The 24,958-nt window shown below is 45.9% G+C and overlaps 1 long non-coding RNA gene across 1 annotated transcript; it reads left to right on the top strand.

The window, feature by feature from the left end:
• The first annotated feature begins 2,418 nt into the window (after positions 1-2,418).
• On the top strand, positions 2,419-23,179 carry LOC138492289 (uncharacterized). Its single transcript, XR_011276178.1, has 2 exons — positions 2,419-2,560; positions 21,580-23,179. It is a non-coding gene; the product is annotated as an uncharacterized lncRNA (long non-coding RNA).
• The last annotated feature ends 1,779 nt before the right edge of the window (positions 23,180-24,958 follow it).

Genomic DNA, 24,958 nt, shown 5'->3' with positions numbered 1-24,958 from the left:
ATAAGGTAAGTGGGGTTGGGAGGGAGGTAGGGGATAGTTTGCAGGGGAGGGGGGTGGAGGAAAATAAAACTTACCTGAGTCCCCGGCGGGGGACGAAGGCAGCCTCCAGCCATGGGAGGCTTGGAGCGGGGATTGTCCCGTTTCGAGCCTCCTCATTGGCTAAGGGGCCGCCACGGCCCCCGCCAGGAACCAAAGGCACGTTCAACATGCAAGGGATTCCCGGCCGAGTAATGCCCCGGCGAGGGCCAATCAGAATGCATGTTGCATTCTGGTTGACCCTCGCCGGGTACTAATTATGGGTAAGTTGGCTTTCGTATAGGAAGAGCGACTTTTTGGGCAGCTTATAACTTTGTTACCAATCAACCAATCTGCATGAAACTTAGGAAAGCAAACATAGACAGAACTCTGAATTTGTTTTGAAAGTTTGGTGTGGTTTTGTCAAGGGGGAAACATTGTAGGCGGGCCCCAAAATAAGAAAAATACTTTTTGGGCAGCTTATAACTTTGGCACCGTCCAATGAATCTGCACACAAATGTGCAAACAAAATATAGACCCAACTCTGATTTGTTGGGGGACATTTTGGTGCAGTTTTGTCAAGCGAGGGCAAAGTTGTACAAGTGCTTGGTCCCGAAAGCAAACCTTTGCAAATTTGGTGCTGATCTGTCCACTGTTTTACTTTTTCAAAAGTGCAAACATTTAGGTACACAAAATAGGGATATAACTTTGGTGCCTGTGGCTCAGCCAGTAGACAGATTGGCCAGGGCATCCCGGACAATTTGGCCACTGGCCATGACCACCAGGGACCGGCTAGAGGTTAAAGATGGTACTGGGCATGGCCTGCGGCAATTCCCAATATCTACTCTTGCTTAGCTGATCTGCAACATGACTGAAGTGCATGCCCCACGGATTGTGGCCACTGGTCATACGTGCAAGCCATGTGGGAGGGTATACTGGTCGCTGGGCAAATATATAGGCCATAGCCAATGTTTACTGTGTGTTGATTTGTGGGGCCGGCAACATGGCAGAATGTTATGGCGTAGGTGGTGTGGCCAGTGACCATGGCGGCAAGTCATGGACAGTGGCCCGCGGTTCCATAATTGGAGGATGGTGGCCAATTGGCTAAGCTGCAGTCCAGGCCCTTTCTCTACTGTGGGTTGCTTTGCAGGGCCAGCAACATGTCTGAAGCTCATGCCCGAGGATTTGTTGCCATGAACCATGGCCACAAGCCGTGGACAGTGGCCCACCATTCCATTATGGTATAGTGAGCCCGGCACCGAGCGGCAACCGGTCTAGTGGCTACTGTGGGGGCATGATAAGGCGTGGTGCATGGATGAACCTCATGTACCAGTCACTTCAGCCATAATGTGTAGCGAAAGCATGTGTTGCTCAAAGTGACAAATGTCAATGTGTGCTGCAAAATATATGTTAAAGGAACTTTATAGTTGTGTCATATATGTTAAAGTGGAATTTCTAAGAACACACATGCAGTGCTGGAATAGAATGAAACATCTTCAGTTCTAAAAATCGCTGAAATTAACTGAAAAAACATTGTTAAAGGTGCATTATGGTTAAGTTGCCCTGCCCAATTTCTACTGTAGATTGGTTGGCGGGGGTTGCGATATGGCTGAAGCCCATGCCCCAGAAATTGCGGCCACTGACCATGGCTGTAAACTATGTACAGTAACTCTGATGCTATTATGGCAGTATAGCGGATACTGGACCAGTCTACAGGCTAGGGGCAGTGGATATTGAAAGTGGTTTGGTGTGGCCGGGTTCGTGGTTGAGCCTCATGCCGTAGGCAAGTCAACCATGACTTGCATCCTAACATGTACTGCTCAAAGTGACACACATCAGTATGCAAAAAAGATGTTGTTTGTTAAAGTAGCAATATAGTTCTTTCATATATATATATGCTAAAAGTGAAATTATTAATGACTTACATCGAATGCTGAAACATCAGGAAACATCTTGAGTTATAAAGACTGTTGCAATTCAGTGAAAAAAACTTTATTAAAGGGACATTATGGTTAAGTTGCTCCAATAAAAACACTTGAATTTCAATGAAAAAATGTTGTTAAAAGGGACGTTATGGTTAGGTTGTTCCAATAAAAACTCGTGGAAATCGTGAAAAAACGTGTGCTTGTCAGACAATCTGGCGCCACCTGCTGTGGGTGCTCTAGGCGGTGGTTCGTTTTGCCTTATTTTTAATTGTGCGTCACTTTGTTTGTTTTAGTATGTCTTCGTACATCTCTTTCGGCATCGGTTTCACTCTTTGTTTCTCTAATTCATGGTCTCCATTGGTACATTCACCTGTGACTGTCTTTCTCTTCCTCACACCCACACAAGGGTATTTATCTGGAGCATGAGCAGTATGAACAGTATTGGTCCCAAAAATGACTTGCCTTCTTTTTTCAGGCCGGTGATCCTGGATCCTGCAGATCCCACAGGAATAGTGGGCCACGGCACTTGTTGGGACGTGGTGGCCGCAGAGGCAAAGCAATGCTTGGACTCTGCATGCTGCAAGATTGGCCAGTCACCCATCAAACCCTGGGTCGTGCCGGTAAGGTCTTGCAATGCTTCCCCATCAACTTTCACGTACTGTGTACATGCAGTGGCCAGCGGGAAATGCAGTTATCAGGCAGTCTGTGACTATGCCAAGCACACACACAGGCTCAGTCGGTTATTTTATAGTCACCTCCATAGTCACCACTGTAAGCCCGCCTCCCTCCACAGTGTCCCTAACTCTTCATACCACAGCAAGTGTAGGCAAATATGCATGGCATTTATATTGTACAAACCTACCCGGCAAGAAATGGCACACTGTACAAACAAGCATTTGCAAAGCCAACAGTTTTGGCTTTTCTCTAGGCATGTGGTCTGCGTTTTCTAGGCACTGCCATAATGGCACTACTTGCCCATACAATGGCAACAGCTGGAAAGTGGATGATGCTACTACTTTGGCAAATTATGGCAGTGCCTGCAAATGTCTATCTAATGCCTATACAAGAGCCAAAACGGTTGGCTTTGTCACTACCTGTGTTTAACCGGACCTCAGTGCAAGGACACACATACTGCTTATAAATCAGAAGGCACTGTTGCTTAAGACAATCGTATTACACCAGGAGTTGGTTCAGCGTGTTTACAGCTGCAATTAAGCCATTAGGTTTCAGAAGGGTGCTCAGAAAGCACAGTTATAGACTGAGAGATTCCGGGGGAAGGGTGTTTGCGTAGCGAGGGGTGGGTATGAATGGCTACAAGGACTAGCATGGCCATGGGCGTTCAATGGGTGGGTAAATAATAAAACAATATTGTGATAAGTTAGGTATAACCTATCACTACTGAATGTTTGTATCACTATTGGCCAGTGTATGCATTGCAATATTTAATTGGGGAATTTGTTATCATAGTTAAATACTATGTTTAAATATTGGAATCCAATTTAAAGTGCAAAATATATCACCACCGAAAGTGTTTATCACGATTGACCAACGGGCCTAGTACCATGTTTGACGAGGAAAATGGGTTATTCATTGTTAAATACTGTACTTAGCATTGGACTCCAATACATACATTTGAAAAATCTAATTCACAATTGATTAAGGGTATTAAATTATCAAATTGGACCCTTTGCGAGGACTTTCTATATCAATCAGTAGGCGCGTTGGGGATTCTCACCAGCACACTTTGTTTTGAGGAGCGCAATACTTGTGGGACTGACTTTTGCTGTGAGCACGCACCCTGGGCCTTCAATTAATTATCAAAACAAGTTCTCACTTGGCACAGTTAACAATTGCTTAAGCATTCCTAGTAGTTGTATTAATAAAAGAAAACACCCATAGGCTGTGTGCCCTTCCTCACATCTCATTTATCTCCTATCTTCACTTCCCATGACAATAGTTTCATCTTATAGGCAGCACTTTCAGTGGCAGCTAATAGCCAACATTAAAGAGTGGGAAAACTACAGAAACACAATGACAGTGAGAGCCATGGAGAGGGGTACGAAGAGGTGCTAGCTAACCTGGGTCAATTGGAAAAGAGGTGTTCCTTGAAGAGAAGGGTCTTCAGTTCCTTCCTGAAGTGCAGGAAACATGGGATAATCTGATGTGTATTGGTACGCTATTCCAGAGTGTGGTTACATACCAGGAAGGCCTGCTTTCTGGTTCTTTGCTTCTTGCATACCTTAGATTCACCCCCCCCCCCCCCGCCCCATATGTTCTCCCTTTTGTTGTCCAAAACTCTCGCTCCCACAGCCAGTATTCTGAAACGTTCCTTCCCATCGACATGGCTTGTGGGACCTCTTCTTCACAGATCTGGCTCTTGCATTGTCCCTGAGGGAAACACATCTAAATAGCATGAACAGCCATGGCCCATCCATGCACAGCCGTGTACACATCACGGCCGCCTGTGGTTTATCTACTATCGTGAGCAAAGGAACTCCTTCATATTGTATTTAGTGTGGACATTGCTGGGAATTGCTAGAATTAAGGTAAACTGTCAACTGGGAGCTGAAAAATACAAACTAATACAAAAGTACAGAAAATGCAGACAATCTAAACAAATCACAGAAGTAATAACCCTTTAAAAATCAACACTACTAGAGTTCTATGGACCCGAGAGCTTAAACCGATGTTTTATTTACAATAATATAATTTAAACACTTTTCTGAAAGGTAAATAGTTTAAGAAGTTGAACACCAACTTAAAGAGACGTATAATTATTTAGGATAAAATGGTTGCCTATGATTATTTAAATTGCACGGTAAAGAAAGTGGATTCTAATGTATGCATTGTTTTGAATATGTATATTGAATGGTAATGCATGAGGATTTGTTAACCATATATAGGAGAAATTGTTTGCCATGCTTTACAGTTGTATTTTTTTTAATCTTGGGGTCTGCAGCTATAGTTAAATCACGTGCTGTGCAGGAAGTAATCAGTACTTCCGGTAGCGATTCCTTGCCTGGTGGCCATGACTGGAGAGGCAGCCAGTGTTTAATATGGGCCGGGCTCTGCAACACCCCACCCACAATCCTCAACCCTTGGAAATTGATGGAGAAGTATGGGGCAAATCCTTCTCTCTGGCACTGGTGGATTTGGGAAGGCTGGCTAACAACTCGCTAGATGTGTCCATCATCTCTATGGTTTCTAGAAGCAGTAGGAGTAGGATGACTTCTTACTGTCTGAGACTAAACGATGCATAGGCTGAGTGCATTCTATTCTCTTGCAATCAATGGAAACAACCTGTGCAGGCAGGGCTGCCATATTTAGGGCTTGGAGATTTATGTCGCTCTGTGTGTGTTTATGATAGTATAACTGCACACACATGCGTATGATAGTATTACTGCATGCATGTGTCTATGTGTGTGGTGTAGGAATCAAACTAGACAGGGGCTGAATGTTTAAGGTGTGCAACTGCACAGCTTTTGTGTTGTCAGAGGAATGTATGTTACTGCACAGTTCTGTGTGTGTCTGTCTGTGTGAAAGATGACAATGTTACTGCACATGACATTGTGAGTTACGGACGTATACCTGCACACGGCTGTGTGTGTATCTTCACAAGATTGACGACTCAGAGAAGTGCGCTTATTTATTTAGGTGTTTTGTATAGTCCAACATGTCATCTTGCGAACACAGGTGTCAAGGTGGAGGTCTGGACTCACTTTGACTAGCTGGCCTGGTTGTTTGCTCGGCCAACGGGTAATTTCATCTGGAGTTTAAAGGAGAGTGAACTAGTGGAGTGTTCTTCTATAGGTGAGTAATGACTCGAGTGTGGTGAATGTAAATGACAAACAAGTTCAAAACCTATTCAACGATGGTTCTTTATTCTCAGTGCCGACAAATATTGCGAAAGCTCTTTGTTAAATGATTATATATACATATTTTTTTTTAAATCGTGTCACCAACAGCTCAGGTGTTACAAAGGCGTGATTTACACTTCTAGTACTAGAACTATGTGTACATCGCTAGTTTGTAGTATCAAAATGACACATGCAACTCTTCGCAATGAGTGGTATCATAAAATAACGCTGGAGATACATAATTCAGTGCCAGCCAGAATCATGGCAAAATGACACGAAAGAACTACGCCCTGTGACGCTCTCTCTTTCACAGCCAACGTTCTTAAAATCTCCTCTGAGCAACCTTTATAATTACCCTTCTGCACATAGCACTCTTACAGTCTCAACCTCCATTGTCAGCACTCTCGCATTCCACCAGAGGCAGTGCTTCTATGCACTGGTTTTGGAGTCAGCGCACTGGCAGTCTTCCCCTGGACTCTTCCTTTCTGAGTAAGAATGCTTCCACTTCATGGTAGATGATGCAATCTGCAATCGTGGGGTGCATGTAGTAATACATGTAATGGGATCCAATCTGGTGCAAGGTTATCTGGTAGAGAATCGCTCTGGGATGATGTAGTCGAGAATCTGTTGTGGGGGATGTGGAAAGAATCTGTGGTTGTGCAATTTGGCCAAGATTCTGCATTGGTCTGAGTTAGTAAAGAATCATAGGGTGGTTGGATGTGCTAGCGAACCTGCAGAGGAGTGATGTGGTAGAGAGTTAGAGGTTGTGTAATTTGGTACAGAACCTGCAGTGGTGTTATTTTTTAAATAATCTAAATTGGTGGGTTAGACTGGTGAATTTACAGAGGTGTGGTGTGCTCGAGAATCCCCATTGGTATACTCTGGTAGACGAACAGCTGGTGTTGTGAGTTAATTGAGAGAGAGAGAGAGAGAGAGAGAGAGAGATAGAGAGAGAAAAAGAGAGAAAGAGAAAGAGAGAGAGAGAGAGAGAGAGAGAGAGAGAGAGAGAGAGAGAGAGAGAGATAATTTAACTTCCTGGCTTGACATAGGATGCTACTCTTGGACAGCACTGGACTAGGGTAGAAAGCTACTGGGCAAACCCGATAGGAAGCTACTTGGCAGAACCTGGCCCAGGTCATGAAGCTACTGGGCAGATTCAGGCCTAGAAGAGGTGGGTATAGTGGGCAAGCACAGGCCTGGAATAGGAAAGCCTACTGGGTAATCAGACAGTGAAGTTCAGTAGCACCTAAAACAAATGACTAGGAATATTTCCGGCAGTGAGCACTTGGTCATTTGCCCAATAGATTACACACTGTGATGTTTAAGAACAGTAGATGAGATGATAGATGGGAAGGTGGATAACTTTGACTTTGGAGAAGTCAGCATGAAGCATTGAAGGTGCATTCAGTGAGAAAGAGCAGGGAGATAGTAAGACATGCATTTGGATAGTACAGGGTAAGGGAGGAATGGAGATGAAAACTCTGAGTGTTGTCTGCAAAAAGGTGGGACTAGAAGTCGTCAACATGGGAAATTCACTTGGAGAGGGTAAAGAGCAGTGGTCCAAGCACAGAGCCTTCTGGGTCTCCCACTGAGTGAGGGGTGGGATTGGGGGTGTTTGAGTTCCTGCAAATGGAGAAGAAGGTGATACAGCCATGGGCCAAATTCCAGATCCCTGAAACTAAGATGGTTTGGGATAGAGAAAGGTGATCCACATTGTCAAAGGCTGCCAAGGAGGATGACAATTGAAGAGATATTTAAGTGATGAGCATTAGAGAGAAAGTTGGAGACAAGTGTAAGAGCCATTTGAGTGTAGTGTCTAGTACAGAACCCTGTCTGAAGGGGTGGCATTGTTAATTGACCTCCAGATAGGTGGTGATATGGCTGAATAGCACATGTCCCAGAACTTTGAAGAAGTGTGGAGGAAAGGATATAGGCCAGTAGTTGACAGTTTGTGGGGCAACATTCAGCATTTTAAGGTGGACAGCAAAGTATCTACTTTAAAGGAGGCGGGGAAGAACCCAGTGGTAAGAAAGAGGAGAGAGAGGCAGGAGTAAGTCATAAGTACAAGTCTTTGATTGTTTGGTGTGGGAAGCGATCTGTAGGAGGGTAGGATTCGTTGGCTGCCTGAAGTTTGAGTGCTAGTTCAATATGATGGTGAGTAATAATGAACCTAATGAAAATAAGTTAGGGATAAGGGGTGTAGGAGAAAGGTGGGGATCCAAAGAGAGGTCTAGCCGGGGAGCTCTGCTCTTTGAAGTCCTGGCCAAGAAGTAAAGGGCAACGTCCTTTCCAGAAAGAGAGGGGAGAGAACGTGATCTGGAGGGGCAAGCACTGTCTCAAGGCTAGCAGAGAGTTTACAATGTTCCATGCGAAGAGACGAGATGAGCTTGGTATAGTAGCTGGACGTGGCATTGCTCAAAGCAGTAGTGAGAGAAAAAAGGGAGTCCTTTTATGATGGAGTGAAGGCAAGTAATGCTTTTGAAACAAAAGTAGGCCTGCTCAATGCAGGAAGCCTGGAGTGGCAGAAGGGTAGGAGACCTGACCTCAAGAGAGCTGGAGTGAAGAGAGGACCTAACCTCATTTGTGCTGTTAATCTAGGTGGTCTCAAAGAGCGGCCCTTATCTTGGACGTTCTCATTTTTAAAGGTTATTTTTTCAAGAGACAGCATAGTGCGTTCCTCTATTGAGAAACATTTCCATTTGAGACTCTGCTTTCCATAGGCTAAACCCTGTTAATGCATAATCCCATTGGACACTCTCATGACACTACAATAAGAAACTCTTTTACCAAAGGTAATCATATACCCAACCCCTAGTGATAAACACTACGATTTTGCAATGTCAGACGAGAACTATTTCTACATTTTACATGTAAAATTCTCAAATACGTAACTCTCCAAGACTTCCTATAAAGGATTTTCTAGCGAGGCATGCTCCAGGAGTCTTCTTGGAGGATTTGCAAATGTAGGACCCTCCAAGACACTGAAGATACCCAACTGAGTGGAGTGACATGAATTTTCGTTATATGATACTATTTCCCAATTATGATTCTCCATTGAATGATAACCCATATGATTTCATGGACGATTATTTAGATGCCTATGCTTAGCCCAGTAGCTGACGACAAGGTCCATGTGTCTATCTCGCTGACTGAGGTAAAAGCTTCTTTGGCTTCCTCCGTAAATGGCAAGGCACCGGCCCCTGACGCAGTTCCAATGAGCTCTTTAAGCTTGAGTCAGAGATTTGGACTGTGATTTTTACTGCATCATTCAACGCCATGCTTGCAGTTTGTGCCTTTCCTCCTATTTGGAATGAAGCAATACGAGTCCCATTTTTTAAAAAGGGAGATAAACATGATCCACATTGTTGTCGGACAACCTCCTTTATTTATTTTTTAAATTTATTTTTTGGTTGCAATTCACAATACACACGCATGAACCACTCCGTGGTAATGGATATACATGTTATACACTTTGTTTTCTCCCATACATATACCTATATAAAACAGCATCACAATTAATGATATTAAACGTTTGTTGGCGGGGTTAAGGCACACATTTCAATCGGTATCGCCCTCTTCCGAGTTAGGTTGGGTGGTGCGAAGGTAAGTCCTGAACGCTGACCAAATGTCTTTAGGTCTGCAAGGAGAGGGGACCAGACCTATGTACGTTTCTTCACATTCGTGCACATATGCCAGTGATTTTAAGAATTGTTCTGCACAGGGGGCGTGGGGACTTTTCCACTTTTGCAAGATACATTTTTTAGCCACCACACAAGCGACGTTGAATAGCCTCCTGTTTTTTTCTGGGAATTTACCGATGTCGCCAAAAAGATATTTCTTGGGGGTAAGGTAAGTTGTGCGGGAATTTGCGTAATGTCTTCCAGTATATTTGCTACTGTTTTCCAGAATCCAATTATTTCAGGGCAGGCCCAGTACATATGGTATGAGTCAGCTTGAGGGTTATTGCATTTGGGACAGTTCGTGTTTGTGGACACCTTGATTTTAGCCATCTTAACAGGGGTATAGTGAAGTTTATTGAGTATTTTGAATTGTATGAGTCTGAGCCCCGCGTTGAGGGAAACCTTCTTTGTAAGGAGGCAGTACCTGGACCATGTTCCTTCCTCTATTGTTGTACCCATGTCTTCTTCCCAGGTGGACTTTATATTGTTGGAGGACTTTGTATGTGTTTGGACTATGCTGTACAGTATGGAGACGCCTATATGAGGCTGTGAGTGGAGTGCCTGGTAACAAGGGTGCTTGGGCGGCTCAGCTGGGAATGATGGCCAGCGTTTCTTGAATGCCGCTTTCATACGATGATATTGTAACGTGACAAGTTGGCCCCTCCCCACTGTGTCGGCGAAGTCTTCGGGGGTGACGAAGCTTCCATTTGGGAACATAGCCTTCATTGTAATGTCATAGATCGGGATCCAGGCTTTCTGTATACCAGGGTCATACGAGGGGGCAATGCCCGGAAAGTTCCACAATGGAGCTTGGGAGTCATAGGGAATATCAATGTGGAGGCGCTTGCCTATTGCAGCCCAGGCTGGGATCGTGCAAGCCACTGGGTCAAATTTACAATCGCCTTTATAAGATGTCGCAAAGATAATAGATCGCAAGTCCGTTGGGCGGACCGCGTGCCATTCAATGGGGACATGAGGTGCTTCTGAAATAGGATTCTGCCAGTATTTGGCATAATGAGCCTGAGATACAAGATAGTACAGCTCATAATCGGGCACAGCGAAGCCCCCCGTGTTGTAGGGTTCCACCAGTTTTCCCCATTGCAGCCTGTTGGCCCCACCGTTCCAAATGAAGGTGGTTGACAGGGATCGCAGGTTTTCAAAATAGGATCTGCCTGGCCATATCGGGACGTTATTAAAGATATATAGGAGTTTGGGGAGGTTCACAATTTTGAGCACTGCTATCCGACCAGCCAGTGATATGGGCAACTTGGTCCAGATCTGGAGTTTGGCGTGGATCGTCTGTAAAGTGGATTCGTAATTGTCTATATATAGTGACTGTTTGTCTCTAGATACAAGGATCCCCAGATATCTGATGTAATCCGGGGACCATCGTAGAACGTGTGTGCGTGAAGGGCAGGAGGTGGACTGTGTCAATGGGAAGATTTCAGATTTAGCTGTGTTGATTTTCTAATGAAGAGTGAAGTCCTGTATTACTGCCAATATGGGTTCTAAGTTGTTTTCCGGTTTACGTATATACAATAGAGCATCGTCCGCATATAATGAAATAGATTGGTAGCTGCCGGCCAACTTGATGCCCCTCACTCAATTCTTGTTCTCTTCTGCTTGCAGCCGCCATTGGTTCGACAGTGAGTGTGAACAGGATACGGGAGAAGGGGCAACCCTGTCTGGTGCCCCAAAGCAAGGTAAAGTGGGTAGAGAAGGTGCGGTTTGTTAGGATCCTAGCCTTGGGAGAGGTGTAGAGCAGCCTGACGCAGTGTGTGAAGTAAGGGCCAAAGCTGAATTTTTTGAGGACCTCGAACATGTATGCCCATGAGACGGAGTCGAATGCCTTCTCGGCATCCAACGGGACGGCCACTGTCTGCGCATCAGGCTTGATCTGGGCCATAATACCAAACAGTCTACGCAGGTTCAGGGCAGTGGATCTCGTCGGGATGAAGCCACATTGATCAGGGTGTATTAGGGAAGTCATTTTAGGGAGGAGTCTATTCGCGAGCACTTTCGCATATATCTTAGCGTCTGTATTTATTAGGGAGAGTGGACGATAGGACGAGCGGTCATGGGCCGGATGTCTAGGCTTCAATAGGACCGTTATGACTGCGTCGGTTATGGAATCTGGGAGGGAGCCGCAGCTCAAGGCTTCCTCCCATACATGAGTTAGAATAGGGGATAGTATTGTTATGTATGTTTTATAGAGGTCTGAGCTTAGGCCATCGGGGCCCGGGGTTTTCCCCGCCGTCAGTGTTTTAATTGCCTCAGCGATCTCCTCCTTGGTTATATCTTGTTCGAGGACAACATTGTCCTCAGGGGAGAGGGTAGGGAGATCTATCTCGTTCAGGTATGTCGCAATGTCTACAAGACTCCCTGTATCATGATTTGCATATAGGTTGGTGTAATATTTAGCAAATTCGGCGTTGATTTCTTCCTCTGTGTGCACGGGATCACCATTGTCTGTCATTATGCTAGCGATGAGGGGATGATTGTGTTTGTTACGTAATATGCGTGCCAAGTGGTGTCCTGCTCTATTTCCTTCACCGTATCTACGGGCCCTGGTCGGAGTGGACTTGTATTGTAGTTCTTGGATTGCTAGCTCATTGAATCTAAGGAGGTGTGCATTGATATCCGCCAATATGTTCTTGTCATGCGTTACACTATAGTTGTTTTCAAGAGTTTTCAGGTGTGTTTTGATCATATTGAGGTTGGATCTGACACTCTTTAGGAGGCCAGTGGTTTTTGACGTAAGATTACCCCTCACCCAGACCTTAAACGTTTCCCACACCGTAGCCCAATCCCCCACCGACCCCGTGTTCAGCTGAAAGAACTCCTCCATCTCAGTTTGCAACAATTCAACCACGTTGGGGTCCTTTAGGATGTTTGGGGGCATGCTCCAGCGCGGGGACGGACGTTTAATATTCTGGAGCGACATCTCGAGCGTAACTGGGGAATGATCAGAAAACGTACGGGGGAGGATTTCACAGCCCACCACGGAGCTCAGCAGGAGAGCGGATATGAACCAGTAGTCAATCCTGGATTCAGAATCATGGGCTGATGAATAGAAAGTGTATTGACGATCTGTGGGATGTACCCCTCTCCAGGCATCGGTCAACACCCTGTCCTGTAGGGCCTGGTGGATGGTGTTAGCGGATCTGGTGAGTGACCTTTGTCGACTGGAGGACCTATCCATTAGCACATCTAGGATAGTATTAAAGTCTCCACCCCACAGCACCCATGTGTCAGTTGTCATGTCGATTTCCGTGAGGAGATGGGCATAAAATTCGGGGTCGTCCGTGTTTGGACCATAGGAGTTGACCAGCACCCATCTTTCCCCAGCCAATGTGCCCCATACCACCACGTATCTACCCAACGGGTTGGATTTACTTTTTTCAGGGACGAAACCCAACGATGGATGTATTAGTGTGAGGACACCTCTGCTCTGTGACGAGTATTCAGTGTAATGCCTGTTGTTCCCCCATTGTTTCAAGATCTTCTCGTTAGTCTCTCGGAGAGCATGGGTCTCCTGAAGCATTACCACATGGGGACGGTGCCTGTTGATGTATGCCCCCACCTTGCTGGATTTTGCTCTATTGTTCAGACCCCGGATGTTCCAAGTTAGCAGCTTAAGCGACAACCCGCTGGAGGTGTGGGGTTTATGTGTCATGTCAATAGGTGTAAAGACAATCTTGGGAGAGCAGGATGACGATTTGGGGGAGTCAGCGCATGACTTGTGACTGCATTTTTAACATTAAACACAACAGTAAACTGTTCTGCAACTTGCCCAACTGGGGCTTTCGACCTTACCTCTGGCCGGTTAAACAGACCCAAATTCCCGGTTCCCGCCCCCACCCACACCATCTGGCCCAACTTGATGATGAACCCCATTCAAAACCCTGTGGTTTCACTCGTGGAGGGGGTCGAGTGCTGCAACACCGCCTTCGTATCCGAGCGCATCTCGTCTGACTGTCCTTGAATGTAATAAGAAAAACAAATAATAGAACAATCCTGCCTGTATTTGGTGAAACGATAATAGACGATTCGTTGTAGGTAGAGGATGGTTCGTAGCTGCGGTCGGACAGTATACCGTGTTGATTACTATACCGGCTGCTGAAGGAGATTTTGATCAGGTTCGTTCCTACCAGGAGGTAGAGGAATAGCAGATTCCACATAGGCCAACGCAGCTGCTGGAGAGTCAAAGAAGTGCGCACGTCCGCCATGTTGTATCCGTAGCTTTGCTGGAAACAACAGCGCATATGGAACCTGTCTCACCTGCAGCTGTCGTTTGATGGATTCGTAGGAACGACGCTGGGTTTGGACTCCCGCAGAGAAATCCGGATATATGTGTATGTTGTCATTGCCATGTCTCAAAGGGCCCTTTTCCCTTGCCAGCCTCAGAACCGCGTCTCTGTCTCTGTAATTTAGAAGCTTTGCCACTATCGTGCGGGGGGGGTGCGGTTTGGGCGGTGGAGCCAGGATGCGATGTGCTCATTCGACCAAGAATTGTGAAGAGAAGGAGTCAGCACCTAGGAGGGACCTCAAAACGGCTTCGATTTGGGTCTCCATCGGGCCTTTGCAAAAGGATTCTGCTAAGCCGACAATACATGTATTGTTCCTTCTCGACCTCGACTCCAAATCATCACACTTATCACAGAGTTTATTCATTTCGCTTTTCAAGCCAGCTATGTCTTGAGTGTTTTGATGGGTCGAGTCTTCATTTGCACTTATTCTGTTTTCGGCATCAGTGATCCTGGCACTTTCCTTATCTACCCTGGCTTTAAGGGAGCCTATCGTGGAGACAATATCGTCCAGCTTGACATTTATCGGCAGGAATCCGTTCTGAACCGTCGTCAAAAGATGGTCGAACTGGAGTCTTCCGTGGCAGGGAGGTCAGATGTTGTCGAAGGACCCGAGGCCTCTATGGTTGCTTGTGAGTTCGTGAAAGAATCCATGAATCCATCGGCCCGGTCTTCCTGCCCTTGAGTGCGTTTTTCCCAGGCATCACACAGGTGTACCAAATGTTAATATCCGTTGTAGTGAGGATCGTAGCTGGTCGCTGGGGGGTGGCTCGCCTCGGACTGTGAGTAGGCCTGCTGTGGTGGTTGATCTCAGAGCCGCTGTCAGGATTAATCAGGTGAGTACAAAGGCAGCGAATATGGCAAGGGAAATGTGCACAAAATCGCACAGTGAATAACCTTGAATCAAACAACGTGCACACAAGAACCACGACTCATAATACTAAAACCCAGGAGTGCAGATAGAGTGAAACAAAAATACCTATATATGAAAAGGGATGTGGGGTAAGCACTTAGAACCTCCTTATGACTGAAAGGAAAGTCGGCAAACTCCTTACCCACTATGCTCTTACAGATACTGACAGCGCTAAGCCCACGTAGAGGGCAAGCAAGGACAGGATCTGTGTGCTGACACTCTGGATGATACTGAATAAGGAACTTAGAAACAGTACTCACGAGAACCGGAAAGACCACTTGAATGTCAGTAAACCCACGAACCCAGTTGATCAAACAAGGACCCAGAAGGCTATAACAGCAATGGGTGGAAGATAACTAAATACCTAAGACCTAAGTCAAGGAGCAAGTAGGAATTGTGATTAAAGAAATAGTGAGGAAAACAAAAGCCATTCACACGGGCTAGTTACTACAGCACCCCACACCTAAATAATCAAATGGGAAATAAATGCAGAAGTGAAATGGAAAACATGGCATGGATCTCAATAGGAAGTAAGGAGCAGGGAAAATGATATCACAAAAGGAAACCTTACCCACCCATCCAAGGAGAAAAGGCAGGAAACTAAATCTAAAAAAGGAAAGACTAATGCATCAAGTTTTTCAGTAGCAAAGGACAGCATCAAAGAAATAGAAAACACAGGCAAATTGGGCTGCATCAAAGGGTAAAGCACAGAGAAAGGCTGCCTGCAGACAGAGGAAGACAGAAAGGGAAATCCAGAAAGCAGAATCAATTTAGCACATGAATCCAAAATCCAGGGCGGAGGAACAAGAAACAGGAACTAGGAACTAGGCACAAAAGCTAGGAACAAGGAACAAGGGACTAGTCACAACAGGAACACTGCAACGATGACCAGCGCTGGACTGAAGTAAACTGAGGCTTTTAAAGCTGCTTAACGAGCACACCCCTCAGGTGTGCCGCCTGCTGCACCTGCAGCCACAGGTGTTGCCTATCCTCCACCCAACCTTGTCCTGCAAGGGAGGAGGTCAGGACAAGGTGAAGCAGTGAGCCAGGCATTCTGGGAAGCATAGTCATTTGAGTAAAGTAGCATGCTGGCTGCCAAAAACCTAGAATGGATCCGGAAGGGAAGTAACTTGGAAAATAAGGTTTTAGCGCTCCCAATTCATCACAGCACTGTAGCATTAGGATCGGAGGAAATGTCCAGTAGGGAATAAACCCCAAAACATGCCCCCAAGTGGCGGGAACGGGAGCGAAGGGAGCGAGTCGTGACAGCCGCTATGTGATACTAGGCCGCTGTCGGCCACAGGGCCACAGGCCCAAGGAAGGCACCGTGCGTGGGACGATCGCCGTGGGACAAACTGCGTTTGATTCAACTGGAGCTTCTCTTTGGGGGCCCACGCGCAGATACCAAGCAGGGTTGTTCACAGTGTCCCTCTCCGCTTCCCTCGATTGCCCGCGGGTCCGTTCCGCAGCAGGCCTGTACCACCTGCCCCACGTGATCGCGCTCACAGGTCGGCCACAGGATTAGCGTCTGTAGCTCGTGTACTTTCTGTTTTGTCCCCCCCTTCTTTATGGCAGTGTTGGAGACCAGTGGGGGTTCCGCCCGAACAGGACCCCCCAGGGCCATGTAGGAGAGTACGGGTGATTCAGGCGGAAGGACGGGGCAGGGCGCATGCAGTACAGGTCTCAAGGCGCTTCTCCTACCAGAAAGGACACCGTCCTTGACGAGCGATTGTCGTTTCCTATCGGGTGGTAGACGAGGCAGTCCCGGTACAGGGAGCCCGTTCCGCCCGCGGGGCCGGACCCGCCCACTGCAGGGCCCACCCTCCACCCAGAGCCGCGGCACTCGCGTAGGTTACTCTGGAGCCGAGGAGTGGCCCAAGGCCCCCCGCCTGCCACCCCGTCCGTATCTGGGCACGCCGGGGCCGATTTCGTCCGTTGTTTCTCCCGCTGGGTGCAGGATAGGTACAATGGTCGAGTCCGCTGGTCCAGGTGCGCGGATGAAGGCAGATACAGGATATAATTTTAGAAGGATAATACGCCGGGGAGGAGCTCCACTCTTAGGCGGCCATCTTGTTGCGCGACAGCGCCCCCTCACTCTCAATCTCCTTTATTGATAATTCAGCAAAACTGTTTGGCAGGGTACTGCTCATTATGATATAAGAATGGGTAGTGGAGAGGAAAGTTCTCTCACATTTTCAATATGTTTTTTGCGAATGGAGGGGGACTGTGGACCAGGTACTTAATCTCAGACTGATCCTCGACAAGTATGCAAATGGGTATCAGACATGGATTTACGTGGGCTCCATGGACCTCTCCTCCAAATTTGACTGTGTCAACCGTGATAAACTATGGCTGTTTTTCATGATGGTGGAATACCTTCTTCACTTTTATTTCCTTTAATTGAATAACATAGGGGCTTATCGGCTAGAGTATGTTTTAGAAATATTGGAGAAGTATCATCTTAATTTGATTTACCGGTCGGAGTACGACAGGGTTGTGTCTTGGCACAATTGCTTTTTAACTTTTACGAAACTCTTTATTTACAAAATTAAAAAATCTAACACTTGACATTCCTAAAATGGGCAGTTAAAGGATTTGTGCCCTGGCTTACTCTGATGATGCAGACCTAATTGCTAGGACCCACAATGCATTGCAAATGTTGAATGGGTATGACTCTCATATGAACGAAAGGGATCTTAAACTGAATGTATCAAACGTTATAAGTGTATGCAAGCAGAAGCGGCCCTTGCCAGTTAGATGTCATGGGATGCTTGTGGTCTCATGCAGAAGGAATGTGACCTAGCAGTTCAGGCTGGACTGCCCCTTTAGGGGTGGGACCAAGCCTGATTTGCATATGGACTTTCCCCTTCTGTAATGACTTGGCAGCCTGAAAAACAACTCTCTGGAGGGTTGCCCAGAGCTGTGCCTGTGGTTATGATGTGTTCAGAACCTTCCAGCCATCAACTTTTGGTTGTGGTCTATGACACAGCATTCTCCCCATAATTGCATCCCCGTAGAAGCAGAAATAAATATGAAGAAGCGTATGTAAGAACTCACGTTCCCACTTAAGGAGAAGCACTTGATGTGCAGCGATTTGAGGTACACATCCATCATCTTCCAGTTACTGGAAATGAGGATTTGAGAAGGTTGAACATGACAATGAGCAAATGATGAACTCCCCTTTTCCCTTCCTAACCTGACAACATAAAGGTTGGAAAACCTCAACATCAAAGAAAGCAGTAGTAGTAGAAGTAATAATCTTCATTGTGAATTAAAATCCATAAAACAACAATTAATTCACAGCTGCACAATAAAGATACAATTAACAAACAATAAAATACAATTTCCCGTCAATCAAATAAAATCAGTTGAACACATACCGTTAAAAGGACCCCAACAATCCGACCAATAATACAAAAATGCACAGTGACTTAGCTTTTACCAATGTAGAACTGTAGAAGGATTTATTAAAATACAATACAACCAATTATTGACAACAAACTGACACATCACAAACAGCATATGAAATAGTCTAATCAAAATAAAGGGTAAATTAAAGTGCTATGATGTTGTAAGATTTTCTTTGACCTAATCCTCAGCGCAATTGGTTAAAAAAATGCTTAGGGCTCCTACAGACCCTTGCTTCACAAACCCTGAGATTGCCAATAGGATGAGTCTACTGAAGAGAAAAAAGTTACACGCTGATTGCATCAATGAAACAGAACCCCCATCTGACTGGTCCATCATCAAAGAGCACCTCCAGACTAACTTTAGCATGGTCCGAGAAAACCGAAGACTGACTGTCACATTGAGAAATGAACCAAATACAGACAACAATGAGAAAAAGGAATCCCTAGACTGCACCGAGGAGAAATGACTCCCAAACATACTGCACAAACAGACATAAAGCCCTAAAAGGATTCCACTAAGGACCTAGACCAGACATACTTATTGACTGCATCAAAGAAAGTTCCCCCTACTGACTGTACAAGGGCAAAGAACCCCCAGAAGGACAACACTGAGGTTAAAGAACACTTAAGATGATGATGACAACAAGGAGAACAAAACTCATTCAGACTGCACTGGGGACAAAGAAAATCACAGGATTGAATGCACTGGAGACAATGGAGACCCTTAGAGTGATTACGCTGAGGAACACATCTCCCATAGCGACTGGTCTGGGTGCAATGGAAACTCTTAACTGCATCCTGGAAGATCATCTCTCCAACAGACTGCACTGGAAAGAGAGAACCCCCACACTGCATGCACTGAGAAACTATTTCCTTTGCATGGAATCGTATCCGGTGATTTAGAAGTTTGACTCTCACTGACTGTTCTGGAAACAAATAAAATTCACATAGAAATTCCCTCAAGGCCCCCCCACACTCATTTAGGAGATGTGTTTGCTTGGTGGGGACATCAAGTCGCTCTCTTTGAGTTTTGTTTGGTTGGTGGGGGTTGCAGGTAGGTGCACCTTCACCCTGAGGGATACACATTGGTTTTCTGTCTGATGGGATACATAGGGATTCTCACTCCTTTTGCCAGCTAATGTGGTCAATTTGAACGTTCATTTGGATAATGGGTCCTGTAATTCAAGTTTTCCAAGTGTTTTATAACTCTGAGACCCATGACATTGTGTATGTAGTTCGATGTCACTAGTTGGTAAAAGACCTAGTACTTGGTCTCCTACTATAAACGTACACAGGAAGGCATTATTTATTGTATAGTGCTTTTTGCTTTTCTTGTGTTTTTGCCAGGTGGATGCTTAGTAGGGATAGAACCAGATATTTCCCTCTTCTTTGTTTTGAAAAAATTACACTATTAGGTGGGTCTTCCTGTTCTTCCCATGTTATGCTAGCATTTTCTGTGGGGTTTTTCATGGATTAGCTCAAAAGGAGATAACCTAGTAGAACTCTGAGGGGTCTTCCAGATGGCAAGCAATATCCTATTAAGGTTAACATTCCATCCGAGACCCATTCGTCTTTATTGACTACTTTTCCATAAAAGGTGATTTAGGGTTTTGTTAAAAATGTCACGTAACCAGTGTATCTGAAGAGTGACTATCAATCCATCCAAAGTTTTAATCTTCCGTAGAGTTTTATTTTGTTCCATAGCATTCAATTTCAATGGTGATCCTTGATCCATTAGTATTTCGTGCAGAAAGCCTACTCTGGTGCAACAGGGAATAATAAGCATGTGAAATATATTTTACGATATGCTCTCAGAGGAAATATATCAGAATATTGCATAGAATAATTCAGGATGACCGGAATATATAAAACAACTTTGGACGGTTCGAGGGGTCCAATGACATCCATAGCAATTCTTTCAAACAGCGCATCAATGATGGTCAAGGGCTGAAATGGTACCTTTTGAACATTTTTGGTATTTGTGATATGAACATGTGTCGCATGTATGGTAGTACCTCTTGATGATGCTGTAGACTCCAGACCAGTAAAATATACTTGAAAAGTCATATTGTGTTTTGGTGACAGCCAAATGGGCAGCTGTATGTTGGGCATGTGCCCTAAATTCATAAAGGACTTTTGGAAGTATTTTAGAAAAAGCAATGGAAGGCAGGGGTTGGCACTCACCTCTTGTATTCAGATCCACTCCATGCAAAATGCCTTGGATTTTATTAAAGAAGAGTCTGTTCTAGGCCTATTTTGATCGAATAGCGAAACCTATTTTGTTTGAATGCATTCTTCAACAGGGTAGCCTCTCATGAGTCAATAGGCTGTTTTGAAGCCTGCTATGTCAATAATTTCCAAGGCCTGAGTGGATCCTAATGTGTCCCTGTTCTTCTTAATTGGTCCTGGGTCCCTCAGAGCTGCCATTGGTGGCTGCAAAGTCAATGAACCTAAACCTCCATTTCTCTCCTTTGTTGTTTCCAGGGGGACATTTCACCTCGGTAACATGTTCCGCTCACAAATGAGTTGAGCTATCTTGTCGCCAGTATGCACACCAAAAAGGACTTCCCAGAAGTTGACCAGTACAATTCCTATGTTCATCTGATAATCCCACCTATGACCATAGGGGCAAACCCCCAGCTGTCAGAAATCTCAGGAACAAGCTGAATATCACCTTTTGATGTTAAGAGGTCCCGTGATAGCAGAACCCATTGGCAGCCAAACCTCTTGCTTGCACCCCCACAATTAATTTGACATGTGGGACATGAATCAGAGGCTAATAATAACCAAGAAATGTACTGTAGAGCGCTGGCAAGCCAATCAGAGCCCCCCACTCTCTGGGGAGGGTTGGGAGCCTGATAAAACGGCCTACGCCACGTTCTGATACTGTGCGGGTTTGGCTTGGATGTTAGAGGGAGGGAGGGACATGGATGATCCACAAGGGGAGGGAGCCGAAGAGCTTGTGCTGTTGCCGCACAGCTCATTTTCAATGTTTCTTTTACATTTCATTCTCTTTGTTGTACCTATTTCATTGTGTCTTTTTTGTGAAGTTCCTAAAATTCGGACTCCCCCCTTTGAGAAACTCTTTGTGACCCCCTTTACACTTTCCTTCCACCCCAAAAAGAATAGAAAAAAATACACTCTTTGTGAAAACACTTTAAGTAAAGCCCTTTGTGATTTTCTTTAATCCTTTTCCATTAACTTTCCTTTTTTATATCACAAATAAAGAAAAAAAATAACCTTTTGTGAAACCCCTCTTTCTAATCCCTTTGCCTTACACGATCCCAAAACATGGAAAAGAGAAACACTCTGTGGAACCCTTTGTACTAGAAGTCCTTGTGAAAACCTTTCCCTCAGTGCCCCCACAACTGTTACGTTAACATCAGAGTAGAACGCATAACTAACGTTTTCATGCGTGAAACTATCTTGCACAAGTAATGAAAACACATATATTTTGTTATTTCTTTTGTAGCTGGAATGCAGCCCGCCGCCGACCCCGTCCAGTTGGAGCTACTGCACCATCTTGTGATCTAGAACAGGCGTGAGCGGGAGAAGGGAATGGGGACCTCCCCTCCATGTTCATTGCTCAGTACCTTGTGGGTAATCAGATGCACTCTGAAAGAATGGAAGCAATTCACACAAGCCCTTCTGCAGGCGACCAGCCACAATATTGAGTAAAACATGAAAAGTAAAAACATTTTTTTTAAATATATTAATAATTATATGCCAAAATAAATAAAAGTCGTATTAATTTTTTTTAAAAAGGGTGATTATATTATGATGGAAGGGGTTAGGTGGTCATAATATTAAAAAATAATAATGCCATATTTTGATATATTGCCTTTGTTGGTTTGTATTTCTTTAATGACTATATTTTACTACTTACCCATTTTATTGACCTCAGAAGTATGAAAGGCCGAGTGGGCCCTTTTTCACTGCAGTTTTTTGGGTAATTCGTTGACTTTTTAACAGACATTAATAATGTATCCGGGTTTGCATAATGTGTCAATACCGGTGCAGAGCTGAACAAACACCGGACACCACTAATTTCATTGCAGGAGTCATCCACCAGGGGGTTACCAGTGGTCACCACCAGAAGCTCCCCCACCTGTGCTGCAGGGATGCAAGCTGGCCATCAAGCAGTGCCCTGCAGGGTGTGAAGTACCTTGTCACATGTCATCAGGTTCTGGCATGGACGTAATTTTAGGGGGAGGGGCAGGGGTGTTTGTCCGCCCCAACTTTCATGGCACACCATTTTGTCCCCATTCATTTGGCTTGGGCATCTTTTCTTCAGAGGTCATGTCCCCCCCAAACATTTTCAGCAAAGTTACTCCACTGGGTTCTGGCGCATATTGTCGATATTGGACTGGCCATATCGGAAGAGGGTATTTTCCCTGGCATGCTTCAGGTGTTGGTGACTGCTTTGGGCTGCTCTGTGCCAGAGGGCGCAGCGGAAGTAGCCCTACCTCTCTCACACCAGCACGCTGAGAGACCATGAACTGTGCTAGGACTTGTTTTCAGTATAAGGAAAATCCATGGAAAAATGTAATGCTTTGCACTCTTTTTTTAAAAAAAAACCTTTTTCTTGGGTGCTCCAGCTCGACCATGGCTAACTTGGCCCATTGCGCTGCTCAGTGCAACATCGAGCTGATGTGACAACGTGTTGACACCCAGTCCAGACCTGTACACCATGTGCAGAAAAAGAGACTAAGAATTTACATAGAAAGAGTTGCTTTCCAAATCGTTCCTGAATAATGGGACAGAAACGAAACGGTGGCGTACAACCACGAGTCGCGACGTGTCATTCATTACCTCTGCCATTTTTAAAAGAGTAGATTCATGGTGGCACATTTAAATACTTTCTTATAACAAACCCATAATGAGCTATATTCACTGTTCATTAAAAACTACAGCATGGCAGCGTTTTCAGTTGTCAGTGCATGGAGGTGTTTCAACCCAAAACTATGTCAGTTTCATTTTGTCAAATCAATTCTACATGTGCAAACCTGTTAACGCTTTGACAACTCTTGTAAATCCATATTTCATGCCAATAAAGTTTTGTTGAATTGAAATGCATTCAATTGTTTTTCTCGAAATCCTTTATCATAACATTAGACAACAGAGAGTGTTAGTCCCTCCTGTTACATCACGTGCTTGTAGTAGACAAAAAACTTGTCTTCAATGTAATGTAAAAAGATGCTGGTCTTTTATCATCTCACTGCATGGTGGTATTATACACAGGTGTACTTTGATGAGTGTCTGCCTTTTAGTGCTCGCCTGCACCCCACCTCAGTCAATTTTCAGGAATGTATCCAATTCATTTACCATATCACGTTTCAAGGTATGAGCCAGTGGGGTTCAGGACTGCATACGTGACTCAGCCAATGTGGTATTTGAAAGGTACGGAGGGGCAGACCGGGGCGGGGAGGTGGGTGCAGGTGTAAAAGGAGTCACTTTGGCAGATTGCATGTATTGCTATCATAGGGCAGATGTTGCCACTACAAGCCAGAGACTGTGCCTGGGGCATATGTGTTCATTATACGGGCAGATACTTACACCATTTTCCGGAATTAGAATCACGTAGCAGAAGTGAGATCCTAGCTCTAATTCACCGGAAATCACCAGAGACTCTCCTTTCCAACACAGCTTCCTCTCGGACTATTGATCACCTCTGTCCTTCCTGTCATCATAATCGTGATTTAAAATCGTGGGTTCCCTTGGCTATTTGGAAAGGCAATCGCTGAATTGCTTGAATAGCAGTCATTTGTAAACGCAATGCTTTCTGGAATGTCTTTTCAAAGAACTCCGACAACCCCCCTAGAGATTCCAAGGGACTATCGGGAGAAAATAAATAAATAAATATATATTCCAGGATACTCACACCATTTGTCAGGCACTGCCACCAATGCCTAGTCACTGTTGCATGGCACCCCTGTGAGGGGCCATGGTACCTTCCACGGTGTTGTGTGGTCACATGGTTACCCATGTAACCGACCCAATAAGAGGTCCGAGCCGCTTCCAGCTCGGCAGTCAAGAGTGAACCTGACTCCGCGTGTGTGTGCTGTGCTTGTGCCAGGATGGCACCTCGCCACGTGCGCTGGGCCCAAGGACGGGGCCCAGCTTGAGGACGGTGCCCCTGCCGGGCAACGCCGTCCGGACGGTGCCCCTGCCGGGCAACGCCGTCCCAGTGGGTCCCCAACCATGTGAGGTGGGTTGGGAATGCGACCCCGGCCTGGGTGCCCCCAGAGCTGGGGCCGAGGTGGCCAGGTGGACCTGCCCATGTGTGCGGAGCTCCGGTGTCCCTGGAGCAGGGGAGGTGACCCCCACCCGGGTATACTTGCAGCGTGCCCGCTGCACCGAAGTGCGCTGTCGGATGTTCCCCGACAGGAGCATGGGGCTGCCCGTTGATCCGGAGCAGCCCCCAACAATGGCGACGAGGAAGTCGTCCCCGTGTGCCCGAAGAAGGCATGCGGTGGCGGGCCCGTCTCCAACTGGGCCCGCAATGGAAGGCTGGCAGGCTGCCCGCCCCGTCCCCCGAGGGAGATGGAACAGGTCGGCGGCTGTGCCGCATGGAGGGATGCGGGCCCATCTCCAACGGGTCCCGCTAAGAGGAGTTTGCGGCCGGGCCACAACAACGGGGGGTAGCCCCGAGAGGAGGGGCTGCTGTTTCCCCGTGGGGAGGAGGATGTGCGGTGGTGGCCGCGTGAGCTGCCCCCCCCCCTCCCATCTTGGGGGAGGACTGGCCCAAGGAAGGGAGAGGTCCGCGGCATCGGCCGCATATGGAGGGAGGCCGTCTTTTCCCCTTCCCCCAAAAAGGGGAGTGACAGTATCCTGCGGTGTCGGCCGCACAG

This window comes from Ambystoma mexicanum, chromosome 10, assembly GCF_040938575.1.
Source record: "Ambystoma mexicanum isolate Mex_15411 chromosome 10, UKY_AmexF1_1, whole genome shotgun sequence".
NCBI lineage: Eukaryota > Metazoa > Chordata > Amphibia > Caudata > Ambystomatidae > Ambystoma > Ambystoma mexicanum.
The sequence above is the reverse complement of the archived record's forward strand: the minus strand, read 5'-3'. Positions and strand labels throughout refer to the sequence as shown.